General features: G+C 37.7%; 2 non-coding genes across 2 annotated transcripts; both read right to left on the bottom strand.

Moving 5' to 3' along the window:
• Window positions 1–2,241: 2,241 nt before the first annotated feature.
• On the bottom strand, window positions 2,242–2,314 carry Trnav-uac (transfer RNA valine (anticodon UAC)). Its single transcript has one exon. It is a non-coding gene; the product is annotated as a tRNA-Val (tRNA).
• Window positions 2,315–2,334: 20 nt separating this feature from the next.
• On the bottom strand, window positions 2,335–2,406 carry Trnad-guc (transfer RNA aspartic acid (anticodon GUC)). The gene has a single exon. It is a non-coding gene; the product is annotated as a tRNA-Asp (tRNA).
• Window positions 2,407–11,935: the final 9,529 nt, after the last annotated feature.

Below are 11,935 nucleotides of genomic sequence, written 5' to 3'. Positions count from 1 at the left end.
AGAGAGAGAGAGAGAGAGAATTTAAAAACCTGTCATGGGAGAAATGAAGGATTGGAAATGTCCTTCCTATATAAGTAAACAAGTTGAGGGAGAAGTTCACAGAAAACTCCTTTGTTTTTCTATAGTCAAAAACCATATTAGTCCCTCTGTAGCCATAGCCGACTGAGCTCCTACATGGGCAAGACCTTTTTGAGACCACCCATACCCACATATGGCCTGAGTACATCAGGGAATCACCAAAATGACTACCTGAAGGATCATAGTGGCTGTCACTCAGAGAGGCAAGTGAGGAATGGATGCCTGCTGTACAAACAAAAGTTTGCTTTGAACTCTCAAGGGAATTGTTGAAAGGGATTATAATATTTGCAATACACAATAATTGCCAAATTAATATGCTATTGGGGAGGGTGACAGTAGCCTATGTAATTTTCTGGAACATTATCATCTAAAGGCAATACTTTTGAAAATCACAAATATTTATGAAATAAGTAATCATAATTGCAAGCAATTCAAAGGGAAGGCATAAATTCAGAGGGAAAAGGAGATCACATAAGTCTTCCATATTCCTTGTCTCTTCTAACATTTGATAAAAGGGCACCTTTGCTAAGATTGTGCATGGAAGACACAAGGCTATTGGTCCCCCTTTCATCAGATAGTGCTGAGAATTTTCTCTCACCTTTATAATTCAGTTTTTTGGATGCAATTACCAAAAAAGTACTAATAAAGTAAAAAGAAAATTCTTTAAGAAAAGTAGATATTCTTAGATAAATTCTTACTATTACTAATGTTATTTGGGCTTTGATCATTTTAACTACATATATGAAAACTTGGCTATGTTAAATAGTATAAAACAATACGTGGTAGGAAGAGATACATGTATCTATGTGTATGGATTACCAATACTTATTTGTGTGTGCTTTGTATAATTACGTACATATGTGTATATATTTATACCTTCTTGTTCATACGTACATATGGATATTAAAGGAGAAAGGAAGTAAAAAAGAAAGTGAAGGAAAAGGGGGATTATGTATGGTAGTTTTAATAAGAATGATTCACATAGGCTTATATATTTGAATGCTTAGTCAGCAAGGAGTGGCAGTAATTGAGAAAGACTAATGAATGTGTCCTTATACTAATTGATATAGCCTTGTTGGAGGAGGTGTGGCATTGGGGATAGGTTTTGAGCTTTTGGAAGTCAAAGTAAGGTTCAATGTCTCAATCTTCCTGCTGCCTGTGGATTCACATATAGACCTCTCAGCTACTCCTACAGTACTATGCCTGCCTGCATTTGGGCATTCTCATCCTATGATGGTAATGTACTGAGACCTGAAGCTCCAAGCAAGCCCTAATAAATGCTTTCTTTTGTAAGAGTTGCCTTGGCCATGGTGTCTCCTCACAGCACCACAACAATGAGTAAGACAGAGAGATTCTAGAAAACATGGAAAAGTTTTATTGTTGGGCATTTATACCTTTAACCTCAGCAATTGGAAGGCAGAGTAAATCTCTGTGAATTCAAGGCCATTCAGGGCTATATATTAAGACTCTTTCTCAAAAATGTTAAAGTTCATTCATAGTTTTCTCAGCACATTGTCACTGATGGAAAGTTTATTAACACACATAGAGTTTTGTCCCAAATATCTTACTTTTAGCATTTATTACGTATCTAGTAAGGACACTTTCAAGAGAGGGATGCATAATGGACTTTGGCTTTGGAATCCAAAGGTTAAGTTCTTCTTAAGAACATATTAGAATATGTTCACACTGGAACAATCATCCAATTAAAATGAAGAGTGAGGTTAAAATCCCATTAGGACAATTATTCAGTTAATTGCTCTGCTGTGGGCAAGGCTTTTAGTTAGAGATGTGTAGAACACCAGCCTGTATCTAAAGGGAGGAAGGTCAAGGCATCTCCCCAGCAAACCAATTTAAAAGATTTAAGTGGACTGCTCCAAAAGCCAAGAAAGAGTCACTTTTTTTGAAAAATTAGCACTTAAAAGGAGAGTATGCTTAATTAGTCCTGGACATAAACCCAGAATACAGACTTCTCTTCCAGAAGATTGTCAAGTGACTCCTTGTACAGTCAGTTGGCCATTGGAAACCTCCAGTATCTTTACACCATGTTAATCGCAAGCTTAGGAAATAATTTATCTATCAAACCATTTATTCACATTCTCACTTCAAATCACTTAGGTAAATATAGGCTAGCAAAAAATAATTTTCCTCACATGACAAGCCACATGGTTCCACTGGGGCTCGAACCCAGGACCTTCTGCGTGTAAAGCAGACGTGATAACCACTACACTATGGAACCGCGTAAAGAAGATAGCACGTCTCCCCGTCGGGGAATCGAACCCCGGTCTCCCGCGTGACAGACGGGGATACTCACCACTATACTAACGAAGAAAGTGTGGAATATATACACATTAGAATACTACTCAGCGGTAAAAAACAATGACTTCTCGAATTTTGCATGCAAATGGATGGAAATAGAACACACTATCCTGAGTGAGGTAACCCAGACCCAAAAAGATGAACTTGGGATGTACTCACTCATAATTGGTTTCTAGAGATAAATAAAGGTCAGTGAGTCTATAATTTGATCTCCTAAAGAAGCTAAATAAGAAGGTGATCCCAAAGAAAAACATATAGCTATCCTCCTGATTATGGGAAGTAGACAAGATTGCCGGGCAAAAAATGGGATCTTGGGGGGGGGGGGGGAGGGAGGTAAGGGGAGATGGGGAGAGAAAAGTGAGAAGGGGAGGTTGGGGGGAACTTGGGAAACGGGATGTTTGGGATAAAGGAAGGTCGGATAGGGGAGCAGGGAAGCACACATCTTAATTAAGGGAGCCATCTTAGGGTTGGCAAGAGATTTGGTGCTCCCAGGTGCCCAGGGCGATGTCCCCAGTTAGTTCCTGGGGCAGCTGAGGACAGAGAACCTGAAATGACCCTATCCTATAGCCATACTGATTAATATCTTGCATATCACCATAGAACCTTCATCTGGAGATGGATGGAGATAGAGACAGAGACCCACACTGGAGCACTGGACTGAGCTCCCAATGTCCCAAGGAGGAGCAGAAGGAGGGAAAATATGAGCAAAGAAGTCAGGACCACGAGGGGTGCACCCACCCACGGAGACAGTGGGGCTGATCTATTGTGAGCTCACCAAGGCCAGCTGGACTACGACTGAAAAACCATGGGATAAAACCGGACTCTCTGAATATGGCGGACAATGAGGGCTGCTGAGAAGCCAAGGACAATGCCACTGGGTTTTGATCCTACTTCATGTTCTGGCTTTGTGGGAGCCTAGCCAGTTTGGATGTCCACCTTCCTAGACCAAGATGGAGCGGGGAGGACTTTGGACTTTCCACAGGGCAGGGAACCCTGACTGCCCCTCAGACTGGAGAGGGAGGGGGAGAGGAGTGGGGGGGAGGGGGAGAGGAGAGGGAGGAGGGGGGAAAAGGGAGACGGGGAGGGAAATGGGAGGCGGGGAGGAGGCAGAAATCTTTTTTTTTTTCAATAAAAAATTATATTAAAAAAATAATTTTCCTCAATATCTATCAATAAACACTTGAACTTGCCAGACAGTGCAGATAAAATATAAAGGAATGAGAAAGAGATTATACATAAGATGAGTAGTTCCTGCTGTGATGTGAACTCTAAGGACCCAAATGCCATTGGAGTTTTGTACTCTGCCAGTCTTGAGTAACAACTCACCACGACTTTATTGAAAGAAATTTCAGGCCACTATTCCTTTATTCTCTATTATTACATGTCAGCTTTGTGATGTCTAGTTGCATCCCTTTATTGAAACACAAATCACTACTAAGGCATGAAACATTCTAAGCAAGAATGCACACATGGGCATCAGGAAAGTGTACTTTGCCTCTTTAATGACATTGAACTTCAAAACACAAACAAAATATACTACTGTTTCCTGCTTAGCCTTCTTCCTCCAATCTTTGTTAGTCAGGCAGTATCTTCTCAATGATAAGCAGATATGAGCTTCTTATTCATATCACATTTTCTACATCACTCATAGTTGTCAGCAATGAAATGGATCTATTTCCCAAAGGGGGGAAATCAGAATCCTATTTTGTTTTAATCTTCCTGCTGTTCAGAAGCTACTATAAGCATGCAGTTCCTCTTGACGATATTTTCATCTAAAGATTTCTCTGGTGTTTATCAGGAACTTAAATAAGAACTTAACATACACACGGTGTAAAACTTGAGAATTTATTCCAAATTCATAAGATAAAATCAGGAAGAGAAATATGTCAACTAATAAATTATTGAGATTATTCATTTTTCCACTCTTATTCATTGTTTTTAGATATACAGTAAGATTATTTCTAAAGGTATACTATAATATTCATAAAACATTTTTGTAAGCAAGTGAATAATTTTGTTTTATTTTTTCTCTCGTGTATTTAACTTTCTTTTTATTGATTCTTTGTGTCTTTCACATCATACATTTTGATCTCATTCATTTCTCCATCCGTTTGTAACCGCCCTCACCAAAAAAAAAAAAAAAGAAAATAAATTTAAAACAAAAAAAAGAAAAGAAAAAGGAAATATCTCATCATAGAAGCTGCAGTGTGCACAGTGAGTCACACAGTAAAGCCTTTGTGATATATCTTTACTTGCTAGTGTTTATTGGAAAAGAGACATTGGTCTGCTTCCATTCCTCTGGTTTCTGCAACACTATCAGAACTGGGCCCTCGCTAGGACTCTTCTTTAATAACCTCTTGTTGCCCTTTGTTGTGGATATCCTGAAGCTTGTGGTCTGGGGTACCAGCTCCTTCAGTGCTCCAGTAGGTCTGAAATTGGATGGATATTGGGGTGGGCCCACTCAAAACTCTGGCTCTGGGCCTGGGTAGCAGCAAGGTTGGTGAGACCACAAACTGCCCCCTGTACTCACCACCACGATGAATTCTCCGGCATTTCCCCCTCTGATTTACCCATTGCAACAATGAACAAGGGGCAGGGTTAGTTCTCCTGTTTCCCTGTCCTCAGGGTAAACTCCCCCACACCTGCAACACCAGGGACAGCTCTACTGTGTTGCCCAGGCAAGGTGTGAGCCCCACTCTCCCTAGTGCTGCAGTTGGTGAGGAGCAAAAAAAATGCTGTCCTGCTCAAGAGGCAGGGGATGGCACCTTTTCCTCACTACTACCACCGCACTTAAGAGGAGGGAGGTGGTACCAGCTATGCCCTTCTCATGCCCTCGGGGCTGGCTCATTTGTGCCCGTCTACAGGGTCAACTCTACTTTGCTACCCAGGCAAGACACAGGGCTTGTACTCCCGAGTACTGTAGCTGGTAGGGGTTAGATCAGGTTCCCCAGCTGCTGCAGGTGGAAAGGGATGAAGGGAGATAAATACCAAATTATAATATTATCATTTCCATTAAAATGCTTCTTTCCTAGAATCCTACCTTATGTACTGAAGTCCTAATGTGTAAGTAAAATCTTTCCTGTGATTGTGAAGAAAGGATGATACTAGTGAACTGGCTGTGTATGTTCTTATCCAATTTTTGATAATTTTAAACTATGAATACATTGAGACTATGAATCCCATAAGACATCTAATCTGCCTGAGAATTTTAACCTTGTCCTGAGTTTTGGAACCAATCATGTCCTTAGAAAAGTAATATTCTTTTACCAGCAATGCAGGAGACACAACATAAAGAGAAAATTGTTTTTCTCATTTATATTTGAACTTTACCCCAAGTGATTTTCAGTTTCATTCACATGTGAAGAAGAGACTTTTTTGAGTGACAGTCCCAATAATTTCACTCTGTTTAATTCTCCCTTATCTAAGAAGAGTGGATCATCATATATACAATTACTCCAGTCAATGTTTATTAATTTATACAATTTACCAAGTACATTTACTTGTTTGCATATTTATTTTTCATATATATGATGCATATTATGCAAATATTGCCCAATCTTTCCCAAGTGTCACAGAAACAGATAAGCATACAGGGTCTATTAATCAGAACAAAACCATTCTCATGTATGATGTTATTCAAGTCCTGCCAGGTATGATAGTGTATACCTCCAAACCCATCATTTGGCAGGTGGATTAAGAGTTAAATGTTATTCTCAGCAACATAGCAAATTGTAGGCCACTCTAGACTATGTGGTACCATTTCTGAATAACCCACACTAGGAAAAACTATCAAAATCGATGTTAAGTAATTGAGTTTTCCTCATGGGCCAGATTTGGTACTTTATTTCAGGATTCATTTTTCATGTGACACATTCTTAGTTTAAAATAATGCAAATTTACTATGTTATGCTTACTTTTGTAAGAAGTGTGACATGAATCTCCTAAATAAAGGTATTAGTGGGAGTTTTTCACTATGTTTTATATAGAATTTGTTTACTTGCTTTTTCCAGGTCCTCCACATTTTTTTTCTGTGCCTTGATTCTAAACTGCCTAACATCCTCAAGACCAGCTGTAATATTTCAGTCTTTCTCATATGATATCCTTCTAACTTCCTTATCTGTTCTTACAACTTTTAGTACTCACTGTCATTCCTCAGATCTTATCTATATAACAAATGCTTACATTTTTATCTGTGGTATTTAGTTCTTATAATATTAGCAAAGTCTCATAGGCACAACATCTCCTCTTTCTATGTATGAATTTCATTTTCCACCAATCTGAAACCCTTATCAGAGTCTGATGCTTAGCACTCTTCAGGCAACTGGTGCTTTTTCAGAAAGGAAATAAATATAGACATACCCAGTTAATTCATCAACCTCTTTGTCCCTTTTTTGGCCTAACCACTATTAATGAGCATTTTGTCTGACATTCATTACCATAATTTAGAGTGCCTACTCCAAACTTCATTTGCCAGTTTAAATTTCTATTCAAATCACCTCATTCAGGAATATTTTGATATAGTTCCCCTGTCTCTTAATCAACAGACTTGCTGCTAGATGTGTGGTCAAATCAGCAGGCAATATTCCTATGTCAGCCTCTGATTGAGGAATGGCTACAAGGAACTCCAGCTCTAGAAAACTGTTCCACCATAGGGTGTAAAACAAGCCAATGACTAACAAATGAGGAATGAAGTCTTGGCTATTTCAGCCTATCTTAAACCAACACCCAATGTCTATTCTATCCCCAGAGTTGACACATGGACACTCAGGCCATATCCAGAACTTTTCCACACAGATCTCCTCCTCTACACAACCCTGTTTCTAGAGATTTGTCCTAAGAGCATGTGTCATTTAATAAACACTTTAAGCTGGGCTGTGTTCCTGATTCTGTTTTATATCATACTTAACCTGAAACTCCTTCAAGAAATGATTTGTCTTCCATATTTACTAAAATATTTGAACTTATCTGTACGAGTTTAAACACAAATTTTTTTTGTCTTTCATATACATCAAAGCAAACTAAGTGATTAACTCTCTTGTATCCCAGAACTAAAAATAAGAAAGGAAGAACTATTGGTTTTTATATAAAATATGAACTTGTGTGGGTATTTTGCGCCAGACTAGTCAATTCTCTTATTCCTATTTAAGTCCCTGAACTTTTGTTTCCATGTGAGCAAGCAGAGAGGACCATTCTTGTTAAGATTTCTAGTGTCTAAGAAAGAGATTGACAAAAAAAAATTATCTAATAATACAGTATGAAGAAGTAGACAGTGTCTTTACTTAAACAAATATTCCTGTTCAGTTAAATCGGATGGTGTTCATATGGAGTTGGTACAATGTATTTATTACCTGTTTCTCTTGTTTCTGGGAGAAAATGTCTAATTGAAACTACTTAAGGAAGGAGTGAATTATTTGGATATAGTTTCTTAAGAGCTTTTAACCCACTGTAAGCAAAAGTAGCATGGGAAAGTTCATTGGAATTTGAATCATCTGGGAATGACCCCCAAAGTGAGGCCAACCAGGAAACAGAACATAGGAGGACATGGATCAGGCTTTACCTTCACAAGACAACTCCCAGTATTCCACTTGCTCCAGCAATGCTCCACAGAGGCTCTACTTCATTTAAATTATCATGGAATAATCAAAGTCTACTACAGAAGTTTATAATGAAAAGCACATGAGCATTTCCTGCCATTCACTGGATTTGAACTTCCTTATATTAAAAGAATGCCTTTCTTGGATATTATGTACAGTTTAGAGTAGAATGCAGGAGAATGCTGTCTTTCCCTCCTTAAAAAAATTCTCAGCACCAATTTAATCACAAATTTTCTCTTCTTCTTTCCATTATGTAGGAACAATGAATTTACTTCCAACATGTTATCTATTAGCTGGAAATAGATGCAGAAATTCCACCAGAAAATTTAGAGAAATTGATAATCATGGTAAAATTCTTTCTTTGTTATCACATTCATTCCCAGCTTTGCTCTTCCACCACACTCAAAATCTCCTGCTGCATGTGAAGTGTTTCACAGTACTAGTTCTGTTCTAATTCACTAAACTGTTTGTGTCTATCATCAGAAGGTAAATCTACTTGAATCCAAGAGGCATCTTAATAGTTTTTGATAATACTGAAACTCTGACAACCTCCCCTAAATTCTCTTCTCATATTCCAGGTTGTCAGGAATCATCCTGCTTGGTTTATAATCATGTTTCTGATGCAGTTCATATCTCAAATGGAGCATCAAAAAAACTATACAATGTAGTAAGAGGTTGCCTGCTGTTTTCCCGGTCACTCAGATGCCCAAAATAATCACACAGAAACTATATTATTTAAATCACTGTTTGACACACTAGTCCTAGCTTCCTTTTTTATTTACTTACTATACTTTTATTATTAAAACAATTTTAATTTAAATATATTTTGATACTATCCTTACCCTCTCCCAAGTCCCTCTGGACTCTCTCCTCCTTCCAAGTTACCAAATTTCTTAAACAAACAAACATATAACTAAATGAACAAACCCCCTTTCAAACCAGGAAACAAAACAAAACCACACCTCCCAAAAAAACAAACAAAACAAAACAAAAAACTTCAAACTGTAACCAAATAAATGCACACACACACACACACACACACACACACACACACACGAAAAAAATTGTGTGGTATTTTCTGGGCTGGTCAACTCCCAAATATGGAATGGTTGATATACCCAGTCTCAATCTATTGTAGAAAACAGATTTTTTTTCAGTCTCAGCAGGTATAAGTAACAGTTCAGTTTTCCATCTTTACCGTAGTGGCTAGGTTTTCATTCATTTAAAAAAAAAAAAGCAGAACAAAATTAAACGTAGTAAGATAAAACATGACTATTTTGGAGTTGTCTTAAGAGAATAATGAACAACCTTACTTGTCTTGGATTTCTTGTGTAATCAATTTTTACCTTTTTCTTTTTTAAAAAACATTTATTTATTTATTATGTATATAACTTTCTGCCTCCATGTATACCCACATGCCAGAGAAAGGCGCCAGATCTCATTACAGATGGTTTGGAGCCACAATGTGGTTGCTGGGAATTGAACTCAGGACCTCTGGAAGAGCAGACAGTGCTCTTAACCCCTAAGCCATCTCTCCAGTCCCTACCTTTTTCTTTTTTAACTTTACATAACAAAGCAAAAAATCCAGGATAGCCAAAAACAATCCTGTACAATAAAAGAACTTCAGGAGCCATCACAATCCCTGACTTCAAACTCTACTACAGGGCTACAGTACTGAAACAGCCTGGTATTGGTATAAGAAAAGACAGGAGGACCGATGGAACTGAATAGAAGACCCAGATATTAATCCACACACCTTTGGATACCTGACTTTTGACAAAGAAGCAAAAAATATCAAATGAAAAAAGAAAGCATATTTAACAAGTGGCGCTGGCATAACTGGATGCTAACATGTAGAAGATGAAAATAGACCCATATCTATCACCATGCACAAAAGTCAAGTTCAAATGAATCAAAAACCTCAACATAAAGCCAGCCACACTGAACCTTGTAGAATAGAAAGTTAGAAGTACACTTGAAAGCGTTAACACAGAAGACCACTTCCTAAATATAACCCCAGCAGTACAGACACTGAGAGAAACAATTAATAAATGGGACCTGCTGAAACTGAAAAGCTTCTGTAAAGCAAAGGACACGATCAACAAGACAAAATGACAGCCTACAAAATGGGAAAAGATCTTCACTAATCCCACTTCAGACAGAGGTCTGATCTCCAAAATATACAAAGAACTCAAGAAATTGGTCATCGAAAGAACACATAATCCAATAAAAAAAAATGGAGTACAGACCTAAACAGAGAACTATCAACAGAGGAATCTAAAATGGCTGAAAGACACTTAAGGAAATGTTCAACATTCTTAGTCATCAGAAAAATGGAAATCAAAACAACTCTGAGATTCCATCTTAGGTCTGTAAGAATGGCCAAGGTCAAATATACTGATAACAACTTATGCTGGAGAGGTTGTGGGGGAAAAGGAAATATTCCTCCATTGCTGGTGGGAATGCATGCTGGTACACCCACTTTGGATGTCAGTGTGGTGATTTCTCAGAAAATTAGGAAACAACATTCCTCAAGACCCAGTAACACCACTTTTGGGTATATATCCAAAAGATGCTCAATCATGCCACAAAAACATGTGTTCAACTATGTTCATAGCAGAATTGTTTGTCATAGCCAGAACCTGGAAACAACCTAAATGCCCCTCCACCGAAGAATGGATAAGGAAAATGTGATAAATTTACACAATACTATAAAGTATTGAGTACTATAAACCAGAAAAAAATTACGACATCTTTAATTTTTCAGGAAAATGGATGGAGCTAGAAAACATTATTTTGAGTGAGGTAACCAAGACCCAGAAAGACAATTATCACATGTACTTACTCAGAGATGGGTTTTAAACATAAAGCAAAGAAAGCCAGCCTACAAACCACAATCTTAGAGAACTTAGACAAAATGAGGACACTAAGAGAGACTTACATAGATCTAATCTACATGGGAAGTAGCAAAAGAGAAGATCTCCTGGGTAAATTGGGAGCATGGGGACCATGGGAGAGGACTAAAGGGAGGAGGGGAGAGAAGCAGAGAAAAATGTAGAGCTCAATGAAAATCAATAAAAAAAGGAAAAAAGAAAGAAAAAAGTTCTAGATTATTATTATTAACTCTTAAATCTTAATTTAACCCATCTCCATTAATCTGTGTATTGCCACATGGCAGTGACTTACAGGCAATTTCTGGCATTTGTTTCTGGCACAGTTCCTTGGCTTCTCACTTGACTCCACCTCTTCCTCCCAGTTTCAGTTTAGTTTTGCCCATCTAAATCTATTCCCTGCACAGGCCCAAGCCAGTTTCTTTATTAGCCAATGGTCTTCACAGCATACAGAGTGGAACCCCACATCAATAGGAGACACTGAAACACACATGAGAAGCATCAGGTTCCTGGGCTCTAACATCAGGGGTTAATTGCAGCCTATTGACAACTCAGTGCTTTCAAAATCGCAGGTGACTACATGGCAATTAAACTTCAATCCCTCCAAAATGTTGACAGTTTTCCAACCTCATTATCTCCAAAGGTAAAGTGTAATATGTTTAACGGTTCTGATAAGGTATATTTCAAAATGTGAAATAATCAACTAAATAAGCTTTAGAGGCAGAGCAACATGCATGTCAGTATGAAAACTAAGAATTGTGGTCCATAAAGTATTATAGACTATTTTTATTTATAGTACTGAAATATTTTTATATTCAGGGACAATGAACATTAAAGTTGGAATGTAACGAAATTACTATATAATAGACAGACTTCATAAATTGGACTGATTTTGACAGAAAGCACTGAATAATTAAGATAAATGACAAATCTGAACTAACTTAGAAAACTGAAAATTATTGTACTTGGACTAAAAACCAATTCTGTATCATTCTCATAATATTTGAACAGGTAAATAATCAGTTATGGGATGAGAGAGTGATGATGTTGAAACTG

Source organism: Alexandromys fortis, unplaced genomic scaffold, assembly GCF_014885135.2.
Source record: "Alexandromys fortis isolate MF-2015 unplaced genomic scaffold, M_Fortis_MF-2015_v1.1 scaffold_44, whole genome shotgun sequence".
NCBI classification, from domain to species: Eukaryota; Metazoa; Chordata; class Mammalia; order Rodentia; family Cricetidae; genus Alexandromys; species Alexandromys fortis.
The sequence above is the reverse complement of the archived record's forward strand: the minus strand, read 5'-3'. Positions and strand labels throughout refer to the sequence as shown.